At 40.7% G+C, this 12,303-nt stretch overlaps 1 protein-coding gene across 2 annotated transcripts in view; it reads right to left on the bottom strand.

Moving 5' to 3' along the window:
- The window catches only part of LOC100686261 (cationic amino acid transporter 3-like), a 34,628-nt gene extending 22,337 nt beyond the window's left edge, over positions 1-12,291 (bottom strand). Inside the window, exons 1-3 of one of the 2 annotated variants that reach the window (XM_038577003.1) lie at positions 11,974-12,291; positions 5,059-5,248; positions 3,959-4,114 (exon numbers count right to left, since the gene is read on the bottom strand). The gene's annotated coding sequence lies outside the window, so the exon portion shown is untranslated. The remainder of the gene's footprint in view (positions 1-3,958; positions 4,115-5,058; positions 5,249-11,973) is intronic. The other variant, XM_038577004.1, reaches the window with a different exon arrangement.
- Between the last annotated feature and the right edge of the window lie 12 nt (positions 12,292-12,303).

Raw genomic sequence — 12,303 nt, 5'->3', positions numbered from 1 at the left:
ACCTATTGCAGATTAAAGGAGAATAATGAGACATGACCATGAGATGTAATACAGAACCCTGGATTGCACCTGGATCAGGGAGAAACATTTTACTAATAAAAAAATTGAATAATTAATAAACTTTGAATACGGACCACACTTCATACAAACACACACTCACACACACACACACACACACACACAGGAGAGAGGAAATGCATGTGGCAAAATATTAAAGGGCAAATATCCAAAATCTATTACATTGCTCAATCTCATTGAAAGATAAAAGGGTGTTAAGACTACTATTCTTGAAACTTTCTTTAGGTTTGATATTTGTCAAACAAAAACTGTAGGAGGAAAGCAACAATGTCTCAGTAGTATAGGCTATGGTTTCTCCTTCCTTAAACTTCCCTTATAAACAAGCTTGCCATCACTTTTGGCTAAAACAAAATCCCATCCAGGATGATCTAGCCCCAGATAAGGATCATTAGATCAGAGGAGTGGGTGGAAAGCCAGAACTCCTTTGGCTTTGATTTACAACCCAAATTGTCAGCAAGCAAAAATTCCTAGAAGTAAATACTCCCTCGACTCGTGTTAGTATGGTTATAAAAACTCTATCCCTTTATTGTTATTTTGTTGGACTAACACAAACGAATACATCTGAGCCCGGGACTTGAACTCTAGAGGCATTGGGGAACCTGTGCATAGGCGAGAGGCAGAGAAAAATGGTATCTGGCAAATAGGGAAACCAGGTATATGTGTAAGATTTAGGGATACATGGACATACGGATGAAAGAGAACCAGAACTTGTTGAGCTTCAAGGAATGCACAGACTTTATTTCATTTAAGCCCCATAACAATCCAATGACATAAATATTGTTATTCCACATTACAGACTGAGAGGAGACAACTGTCCCAAGCTCATACAGCAAGTACAAAGAAGAGCAGGAATTGAACTTGGTCTTTGTTACTTCAAAGACCATGTTCATTCAATGGCAGCACCTAACCTCCACAAAGAGTCAAGACTCTAGGGCATGGCTAGTAAAGTAGTATTTGAGTATTTTCTTAGTGATAAGTCAAAGAAGAAGAAGTCTTTACCTATCTTCTCCCATCTCCCAAGTGAATACTGATGGGCCAAGATTTAGAAGTACTGGGATCATTAAATCTGAGAGCTCTATCTAAAATATGTTCTGCTAAAATCCAAACCTAATATAGGGCCAGAATGTCTCCAGACTATTCTTTGAGATGCCAAGAATATTCCAAAGTATTTCTGTACCTATTCCAGTGGACCCAGATATGATTTTATTTCCTGCCCAAAACTTTAGCCCATTTCCTTTTGCTTGGCTGTGAGTAGAAATATAGGATAATAGATCTCTAGATGCCAAATATGACACCCTCCTGAGACGAAAAAAAAATGGGCATCAGTGTTCTCCACTGTGACCTATGACTGTGACCAGCTCTGAGCACACAGCACCTCTAGGTACATTGTAAATATTTATTGATCACTCATGGAAAGAATAGCAAAGACCAATGCACATCAGGCATCATTATAGACATCTTTGTCTATTTTGGATTCACCTCTCTATATTTCTATATTTTTATGTTATTAACAAATATGGATTTGATAAGGAATAATGGGCATTGTGAACATGCTATTAGTATAGGAAGATCAACAGAGAAGATAAAAGATAACCTTTCTGTTTTAGTTTCAAAACATGAAAACCATAAATATGTCCAGAAAAAAGAGGATTGACAAAGCAGCCTCTAAGGACTTTATTGGAGGAAATTGCAAAAAGAAATATAAGGAATCCTAACTGAAATAATTGGTTTCAGATATTTCAGAATCACCAATCTAGCCCTCAACTCAATTCAGCTGACATGAAGTCACATAGACATTCAGCGCCTTGTCCATACAACCTCTACCTACAAGGTTCTATGGATTGCAAATACTGCATATCCAGGGCCAGCCTCCTGCTATACTCCTGGTCCATAAAATTGGTAAATCTAACAATGAGACACTATCACATCTCATTCAGTTTCAAGCAGCATCCATCAAAGAGAGCTGCCCTTCTTTAAAGCAGCATAAAAAAAAAATAAAGCAGCATAAAGCCCTAGATCACATTCTTTCTGACAATCACATTGCACCAGATAATTGAAATGTGAATGCTCTCTACCCTCCTTATGGAAAACTACACTTTCCTTAAGTCTTAAGAAGACACACACACACACACACACACACACACACACACACACTATCCCAAACAGACCTGAGTTTCCTGCTCTCTATCAAATCCAAATTTCTAAGATTGTATCTCTAAGTCATTCTCCTCACTGTCCTACTACTTGCTTCTACTATTAACCTTTTATGTAGCTCCTACTTGAACAGGACAAATATTTCCCCACACATACATATCTTGCTGACATTAACATCAGCCCTCACACAGACTGTCCCTCTCTGCCTAAAAACATTCTTTCCAAATCCTGTCCATCATGACTCTACTTCCAGAAATGGCTTGGTCACACCTACAGATAGATATCAGATCTTTCCAGTATGCTCCACTTGCCCCATGCTCTCCCTTCATTAATGTCCAGTGGTATACCTCAGGGCCTAGAATGCTGCACTGGGAGAAATCCCAGTTAGGGAAGAGAGAAGGAGTAGTAGGTGGTGAGGTGGAGCCCAGGAGCAGAGCTTCTGGCTGATGTTGGTTGCAACTTGCCTTTCATTCCCCAGCTGAAGCCTGAGGTACAAAGAGTTAACTGGCCACAGCCAAGGAAGTACTTTAGGCCCTCCAGCCCATTTTGCTTGTCAGAGATCTGACACAAGAACTGAGGTCCAATTCTCTTTCACCACAACAAAGTGAAAGTACAAGGGAAGTAACCCAAGTCAACTGGAACAAAGTGTATTACCTGTGACAATAGTGATTTGCTCCAGTGTCCTCTCCTTGATGTGTGACTACTGAACAGGCAACAATGGAGAGTTTTATTGCTTTACTTTAGTTGTAAAACAAGTCACCTAATGATTTGACATTAGGGAACATGACATGATTCGCTAACAGCCATAACTACATGTAAGGCTAGCCTGCAGAGGGAGGAGTGTACAACAAAGGATTCAATGGTGTGTAGAATAGGATCTCACTTGTTTCAGGAGGATAGGGAAGTATTGATGAAATGAACTTATATTGTAAGCTCCTATGATGAGGGTTTTCTGTATTTGCTCTTGTTTCTCATGTTCTGTCTGTGAATAACTATGTAGATGTGTTCAGGGGACTTTGGGTTGGGCCTAAACAGAGAAATTGCATGGTCTTTCAAATAGAAACCACATGAAGCTTCTAAGTGAGAAAGACTGAATTCAATCTATTAAAGATCAGATTTGAACTAAGTATAAATGAATTCAAAAGCAAATTCCAAATTAGAAAATGGAGGGACCACAGGGATTCTTTGTGCAAAAGAACTCAATCAAAAGCAACAAATTCCTTCCCAGTAATTTATCAACACCAACACCATTACCCTCAATCACCACACACTCAGTTACACACAGTGAAATACAATGGTGGCATATACAGATCCTCCTCTCTGGGAACTTAAAATTTAGTACAATTTGTGAAAAACCCCCCACATGCTGAAATAGGTAGAAGAATACATAATCTACAAACTAGGAAGAGTATTCCTAAGTAAAAAATAAACAGTCAAGGCAAGGGCATGTCAAGCTCCCACATGGCTTCCTAGTTGATGGAAGGTAAAGAATATTGAGGACTGCACTTTCTGGTGTTGGGAAGATGACTGAGAATCTTCTGTGAACTGTGGGTCACCAGCATGAAAGAGGAGGGAATTACTCCATCTTGGCATTGTGTATAACTATTTCCTAGGAAACCATTAGCTCAGGCATATCCTCAGCCTAGGTCATGATCCAATATGTCAAGCCCCTTCAGGCCTTCTTCCCATGCCCCCCACCAAAACCACAAAACAAAATCCACTGCACCTTGACTCAATAAATCCAGTTTGTCCAACTAGACAGATCCAGTTAAATATTTGCTATAGATACTAATACAGATCATGAATGAAGATAAAACGATGATGATGATGATGAAGATGATGATTGATGATGATGATGATGATGATAATTCTCAGTCCTGGTCTGCACAGAAATGAAAGAGAGAAACCATTACAGTCCTAATAAATGTGTGACATCTCTCCTGGGGAAAGAGAAGGAAAGGTCAGATAACTTCCTTGAAAGGTTGGAAAGAAAGCTGTAGTAACAGAACTCAGCTCATACCAAAGAAAATAAATACACAAACATATCTCCCAGGAGTCATCTGCAAACAACCTCACTGAACAAATAATTTACAAATAATAGGCATGCTCTCTATTTTGTACTGATCTTATTTTGTACCATATTCTGTTTGCATGTTACTTGGAAGAATCCTTTTTCTCTCTTTTGAAAATAAAAACTCCTGGGATGCCTAGATCACTCAGGTTGGGTGCTTGCCTTTGGCTCAGGTCATGATCACGGGATCCGGGATCAAGTCCTGCATTAGGCTCCCTGTGAGGAGCCTGCTTCACCCTCTGCCTGTGTCTCTGCCTCTTTCTGTGTCTTTCATGAATAAATAAATAAATATTTTAAGAAAAGAAAATAAAAACTCCTTAGGATAGAACCTGCTTCATGTTCCTCTCCTTGAGGCTAGAAACCCTAATTCTGCAAGTAAATATTACTACGGGTAACCGAGACTTGAATTTGAAGGCATGGAAGCCCCCAAACTGTCTGCTCATTAGATGAAGAGGAAACAGCCATCTTCTCCAACTCACCTACCTACCCTCCTGCCCCCAGCACTACACCTCTCAAATCCCATCCAGGCAGGCAGAGGCAGAATTCAAAGTCACTGAAACCTCATCCTGATGCAGACTAACACCCTCCACACCCACTGTATGTAGACCAAATCCATCCACGCAGATGCAGATCAAAATCTATGTAGATGTGGACTAAAACATTTTGCTTCCTTCCTACAAAATATGTGGTGTCCCCACTAGCAGCAAGACTGTGCTAGATCATGGCATCATTATTTGGGTAAATAATCAGATTACCAGAGCTTCTCTCCAGGTTTTATAGACTCCATATTATCTAGTGTCATTCTGGGATGGTTGTGAACAGGAAACTTTTCTTAGTCCCTCCAGGATAACTTGAGAGAAGACAGGGTGAAATGCAACATTCCTTGATTTGACAGATTGACAGGTTGAGATTCAGTCAGAATCCAGTGTTGGAAATTCTTCACATCTGTGTTTATACCAAAACAAGATGATTAATATAACAAATCAGAAAAGCCTGAGCTTTGGCTTCTCTAAAGCTTTTAGCTTTAGAGTTATTCAGGAATTAATGGACTCCTAACTCTGGGAAACAAACAAGGGGTAGTGGAAGGGGAGGTAGGCAGGCGGGTGGGGTGACTGGGTGACAGGCACTGAGGGGGGCACATGACGGGATGAGCACTGGGTGTTATACTATATGTTGGCAAATAGAACTCCAATTTAAAAATATAATAATAATAATAATAGAAATAAAAATCAGCATGCAGATGTAAAAAAAAAAACAATAAAGTAATGGGCTATCCAGAAGAATCAGAATGAGATTGTCCAAACAGGAATGAGAAAGAGATCTGAGAAAAGCCAGGAAGGGTGTGCAATTAAGTGACACACTAATTCCAAGGAATTAGAAAGTGATGGGACACACCTATGTCAACAGTAAAAATAACTTTCTTCTCAACTTCTACCTATGATTCTTCATTTTCTTAATCCTGAATGCTGTCAACACAGAACATCTAATAAAAGCCCTCACAAGAAAGCAGATAGAAGGAAATCCATCTGCCTGTCCACCTTATGCTCCAAATTACAACTATAGTGTAAGGGAGCCCAGAGCCACATCACTTTTGCCAAGAAGGCTTACTAAGCACCTCTGTTTTATTCCCTCAAAACCCCCTCTTTTCTTCTAAGCACAGAATCTAGAAATTCATCCAGTGGTCGCATCCATCACTATACTCTGTCTCCACATATAGACAAGCAGGTCAGATTAGTCAGAGCATATGGCTCCTTCTACCATGCACTTCCTCCCAATACACAACCTCAGTAATACACTCCACACCCAGTGGCTTAGGAAAGGCCAACTATCTCTCTGGTTATTTTCCTTCAAATCTTTAAGTGTGTCCTTCTGTCCTTCCACAGAAGGACTCAGCTGTTTCTGTCTCTTTGTCTCTCTCACCAGACTGTGCTTGGTCCTCTCATAGGCCTAGGTAGCTTCTCCACACTGCCACCATCTCCTTGGAAAGTTAATTGTTTTGTTTTGTTTTATTGAAGGAAAGACATCTGATCATGTGAAACATATGAAAGTTCTTTCGTGCCTCAAAATCCTGAGAACTTATCCAAATATAGACCCATAAGACTTCTACATCAAGATCTATCTGCCTTACCCCAGCTTAGGCAACATAATCTACAACCAAGAGCCTCCACCACTAGGGACATTCTTTATCCCTCTTCCCTAGTTTTTTCTAATCCCTACTCTGCTTTGTGTTATCTGTGATGATCAGAGAAAAAATGGACAAGGATAAACCAAGGAAATTAATACAGAAATCATATTTATCAATTTGGAAAATACTTGGTAAAGAAATTGCCCTTTCACCATGATTTTGCTTAAACTAAGGATAAAATGTATCTGCCTTCTAGACGCATGTAGCATGTTTCAGTTGATAATGGAGAGAAGTTGCCCAAAAACTACTACAGGGCGAGAGAAAGACAATCTAGAAATTACCATGTGCCACATATAATCAATAAAACAGGTGTCTCACATGGATAAGTGTAGTCTGGGCTTTGATGCTGGCCTACTGCCCACAGTGTGCATGGGGGTAGGTAGGGTGGAGTCCAGTTTAAGACTCCAAGGGCCTTCAAGTTTAAAGAGTTGCAAATATGTTTTGTGATAACAGCAAACTGCTTTTTGGCGACCCAGTGTTTTAAAGACCACTAGGGGGATCCCTGGGTGGCGCAGCGGTTTGGCACCTGCCTTTGGCCCAGGGCGCGATCCTGGAGACCCGGGATCGAATCCCACGTCAGGCTCCCGGTGCATGGAGCCTGCTTCTCCCTCTGCCTCTCTCTCTCTCTCTCTCTCTCTCTCTCTCTCTCTCTCTCTCTGTGTGTGACTATCATAAATAAATAAATAAAAAATATAAAGACCACTAGGCAGGCATACTCCAGGAGAATTTGGTAATCTTTCCTCCTATAGACTGACCCAGCCTATAACCCATCCCCACCCACAATTTTTTAAATTATATAAGAAAGGCAGGGAGATACCATCAGCAGCTGTAAAAATATTTAGCTCTTTGAGCCCGGAGGATGAAGACCTTCAAATCCCCTTTGGTGATGGGGGACCACCTTATCAAACTGGACCAGCTATTCTGCAGAATAAGGAAGTATCCACGAAATGCCATATATTATAAGCTCCCAGAGAAAAGAATTCTCTGTATTTGCTACCATTTTTTCCTGTATTGTCTGTTAGTAATGACACAGATGGGTTTTGTTGACCTTGGATTGGGTCTAAAGTGAGAAATTGGATGGTTGCTCAAGTAGAAACCACAAAAAGTATCTAAGCGTGAAAGACTGGACACCTATTCAAGATCAGATTTCAACTAAGTGTAAATGAATACAGGGGCAAATTCCAACTTAGAAAATTCAGGCACCACACTGATTCACTGTGCAAAAGAACTCAAGGAAAAACAATATTTCTCTTCCCCTCTAAGTTATCAATACCACTACCGTTACCTCCAAATCATCACATACTCAGTGCAAGACAATAGTGGCAAATAGACAATTAACTGCTCTGGGAACTTACAATTAAGGGCATTTTGTGAACATCCCACACATACACACCTGCCGAAATAAGTAAAAGTTACATAAACTATGAACCAGGTAGAGAATTCCTAAATCAGACATGAACAGTCATAGCAAGGGCACGTAAAGATCCCACATGGCTTCCTAGCTGATGGAAGACAAGTGTAGTAAGGACCTCATTTTCCAGAATTGGCAAGACTAGTGAGTCTTCCATGCATTGTGGGTCATCCTGGGAAGGCTGCCTGGAAGAAGCGATACTGCTCCAGCTTGGCATTGCGTATAACTGTTTCCAATGAAAACATCAGTTCAAGCTACATTTCAGTTTGGGACATGATCCGATAAATACAGCCTTTCGGGCTTTCCTCCCATGCCTCCCACCAAAACAAAATAAATTCCATCACACCTTGAACCTATAAACCCAATTTGCCCAACCAGACAGTTCCAGTTAAATATTTCCTACAGATACTAATACGGATCTAGATAATAAGATGCAATATATATATGTATAAATTATATATGTATATATGTATGTGTATGTATATATACATATATATTATATATGTATAAATATATGTATATATATTTCTGTGCTGAAAAGGCCAGTAGAGAGAAACCACTGCAGTAGCAATAAGTATGTAATTTAATTTCTCCCCTGAGAAAAGAGAAGGACCCTGAAGGACCCTTTCACTGAAAGTTTAGAAAGAAAATTAAAGTAACCAAATTCAACTCATACTAAAGAAAATAAATATGCCAACTTATCTCCTGAGAGTCTTCTGAGAAAAACCTCACAAAAGGGATCACTTTCCAGGCATCCTCCCACCCATGATCTTACTTTGTACTATATACTCTTTGCATACTACTGGGAAGAAACCTATATCTCCCTTTCTAAAATAAAACCTCCTTAGAGTAGAACCTGTTTCATGTCCTCTCCATGAGGCTAAAACCGTAATTCTGCAAGTAAATATTACAAAGTGCAATCCAGACTTGAACTTGAAGCATGGCAACCTCCAAACTGTATGCTCATTAGACCAAGAGGAAACACAGCCACCTCCTCCCACTCACTTACCACCCCTAGCACTGTATCTCCCAAATCCCATCCCAGTTTGGAAGAGGCTGAATTCCAAGTCAGTGAAAACCCATCCTGATGCAGACTAACATGCTCCAGACCAACTACATATAGACCAGATCCATCCACATAAATGTAGACCAAAATCTGTGTAGATAAAGACCAAAACATTGTTGCTTCCCTCCCACAATATCTATGGAGTTTCTGCTACAAGCACACACCAAACTAGTATCATTGCACGATTAATTGGGTGAATAATCAGAGCTAGAGCTTCTCTAGAGGCTGCATAGACTCTACATTATCTAGCATCATTCTGGAATGACTGAAGATGGTGACTTTTCTTAGACCCTCTGGGATAACTTCACAGAAAACAGTGAAATGCAACATTCCTCAGGTTCAGTTTCAGGCAGAATCCAGTTCTGGAAATTTTTAACATTTCTATCACACCAAAATAATGTGGCAAATCAGAAAAGCCTGAGCATCTGCTTCTAGAGGTCTTCAGAAACTACATGGGCTACCAGGAAGAATCAGAATTAGAATTTCTAAACAAGAATCAGAAAGAGAGCTGGGAAAATGCAGGAATGGTGTATAATTAAGGGATTAGAAAGCGATATGATACATTGATGTCAACATTGAAAATCAGTTTCTCCTTTTTTCCCTCATGATCGTCTGCTCCGTTTTCTCAACCACTGAATCCTGTCAACATAGGATACCTAATAAAAGTTCTCAGGAGAAAACAGTACAAGGATATCCATCTGCCTGTCCAAACTACAACTATTTATTTTCCAAATTACAACTCTAATGTAGGATGCCCTTGATCTACAATGAGCACTGATCTACACTCATTTTTTCCAAGAAATCTTCCCGACAGTTTTGTTTTCCCCACCCACTGACCCTTCCTTTACCTGTAAAAAGAGAATCTAGAATTCTATCCAGTGATCCCATACTCTGCCTCCACTTTTCGACTAGCAGTCATGAATGATCAGAACCCATGACTCCTTTTTCCACGTACCTTCTCCCAGTACACACCCTTAGTAATACACTGCACACTCCGTGGCTTAGGAAGGGCCAACTATCTCTCTGGCTATCTTCCTTCATATCGTTAAATGTGTTCCTTTGTCCTCCCATGTAAGGACTCTGCTATCTCCTTCTCTCTGTCTTCTATCACCCGACTGTGCCCTACTTACTGCCCTATTCCACACCACGACCATCCACCTTGAAAAGTTAATTTGTTTTGTTTCGTTGTAAGAAATATACCAGATCATCTGAGTCATATGAATGTTATATCATGCCCTGAAGTCCTGAGATCTGATCCAAATGTAGATCCATATGACTTCTCTACCAAGACCCACCTGCCTCACCCAGCTCAGGCAACATAATCTACAATAAAGAGCCTCCACCACCACTTTTTCTGGGACACTCTTTATCTCTCTCCCCTAGTTCTTTCTACTCTCCACTCTGCTTTGTGATTTCTAGGAGATAAAAGAAAAAATGAAAGAGGATAAACCAAAAGGATATAATCCAAAACTCATATTTATCAATTTGGAATATACTCGGTGAAGCAACTTCACCTTTCCACTTGACTTTACTTTGAGGTTAAATTGAATCTGTCACCTGGAAGCATGTAACATGCATCAAATGATGATGGAGAGAAGTTACCCAAAAACTGCTAGATGGCAAGAGAAAGAAAGCCTAGAAATCAACATTTGCCATATACATTCAAGAAAACAGGTGTCATGCATGGATAAGTGTTGTGTGGGTTTCTGGTGTTCAGTGCTAGCCAAAGTGTACCTAGCTGTGAGGAAGAGGGAAAGGGAGCACAGTTTAAGATTCCAAAGACCTTAAATTTACAAGTTGAAAATATGTATTGTGATAACAGTAAACTGTCTGCTGAAGACATCAGAAGTCAGTCCTACTTCAGGCTTCTCCTCCAATATACCTGTCATGATTGATAGATTCTAAAAGACACAAGAGAGCCCTTCAGTTTTAAGGTTTATTTAGTACAGGCTCATGTATAATATACTTGGGGACTCAAACAAGCCTTCATAAAGTGTTTCAAAGACCACTAGGCAGCCACACCCCAAGAGAACTTGGTTATCTTTCCTCCTACAGCCTGACCTGGTCCATAATCAATCCCCACCACAACCTTTTAAAATGAGATAAAGGGCATTTGGGTGGCTCAGTGGTTGAGCATCTGCCTTTGGCTCAGGTCGTGATCCTGGGGTCCTAGGATCAAGTCCCACATCAGGCTCCCCACAGGGAGCCTGCTTCTCCCTCTGCCTATGTCTCTGCCTCTCTTTGTGTGTCTCTCATGAATAAATAAAAAAATAAAATCTTTAACATTAGATAAGAAAGGCAGGGAGATACTTTGAGACACTGTAAAAACACATATCTAACTCTGTGAGCCTGGAGGAAGAACACCTTCAAATCCTCCCTGGTGATGGGGGCCCACCTATCAAACTGGACCTGTTATTCTGCAAAGTTCATACAGATGTCCTCTCTAAGAAGATGAGAGACAGAGACTTTCAGAATCTCCAGGGAGAAAGTGAAGCAAAACATGAAGAAGGCAGCAGAGCCAGGTGGGAGAATCTTCATTCATTACATAACATGTCTAAGCACACTGTGTGCTGAGCCCTCTGGGAGAGACAGAGATGAAGAAAGCAAGCTGTGCACCAGGTCAGAAAGGAAAAGGCCGGAAGGAGAGCAGGGCAAACAGGTGGGAGGACGCTGGAGGAGAAGTTCCAAGGAATAGCTGAATAATCTCCTATTCTGATTGTCCTCATCAGAGCTGAGACCCTTTCTGATAAGGAGGAGAATAGAGTGTACACCTCCAAAACCCTCTGACCCCAGAAACCCTACCTGCCTTCCCTGAACTCTCATGTCCTCTGGTTTAAACACACACACACACACACACACACAACACACACCAATCAAAGGTCTACCATGAATTACCCTCCATTCAAACCCAGCAGGGCGAGACAGCCAGCTGCACTTCAAGGCCAGTCTCTTTTTCTGTCTCTGTCTCAGTTTTCTTGCCAACTCTATAAACACAGGAAAACACTTACCCATGGGGTTCTCTTGCCTCAGAGCAGAAAGAACAGATATGAAAGTGCAAGCCGTGGGACACCTGGGTGGCTCAGGGGTTGAGCATATACCTTTCGCTCAGGGTAGGATCCTGGAGTCCTGGGATCCAGTGCCCCATTGGGCTTCCTGCATGGAGCCTGCCTCTCCCTCTGCCTATATCTCTGCTTCTCTCTTTGTGTCTCTCATGAATAAATAAATAAATAAATAAATAAATAAATAAATAAATAAATAAAATATTTAAAAAATAAAAGAAAAAGAAAGTGCAAGCCAAGCCCAAGGACAGGGAAAGGCTTGGCCAAGCAGTCAGGACT

Source organism: Canis lupus, chromosome 27 (assembly GCF_011100685.1).
Source record: "Canis lupus familiaris isolate Mischka breed German Shepherd chromosome 27, alternate assembly UU_Cfam_GSD_1.0, whole genome shotgun sequence".
Classification (NCBI taxonomy): domain Eukaryota; kingdom Metazoa; phylum Chordata; class Mammalia; order Carnivora; family Canidae; genus Canis; species Canis lupus.
The sequence above is the reverse complement of the archived record's forward strand: the minus strand, read 5'-3'. Positions and strand labels throughout refer to the sequence as shown.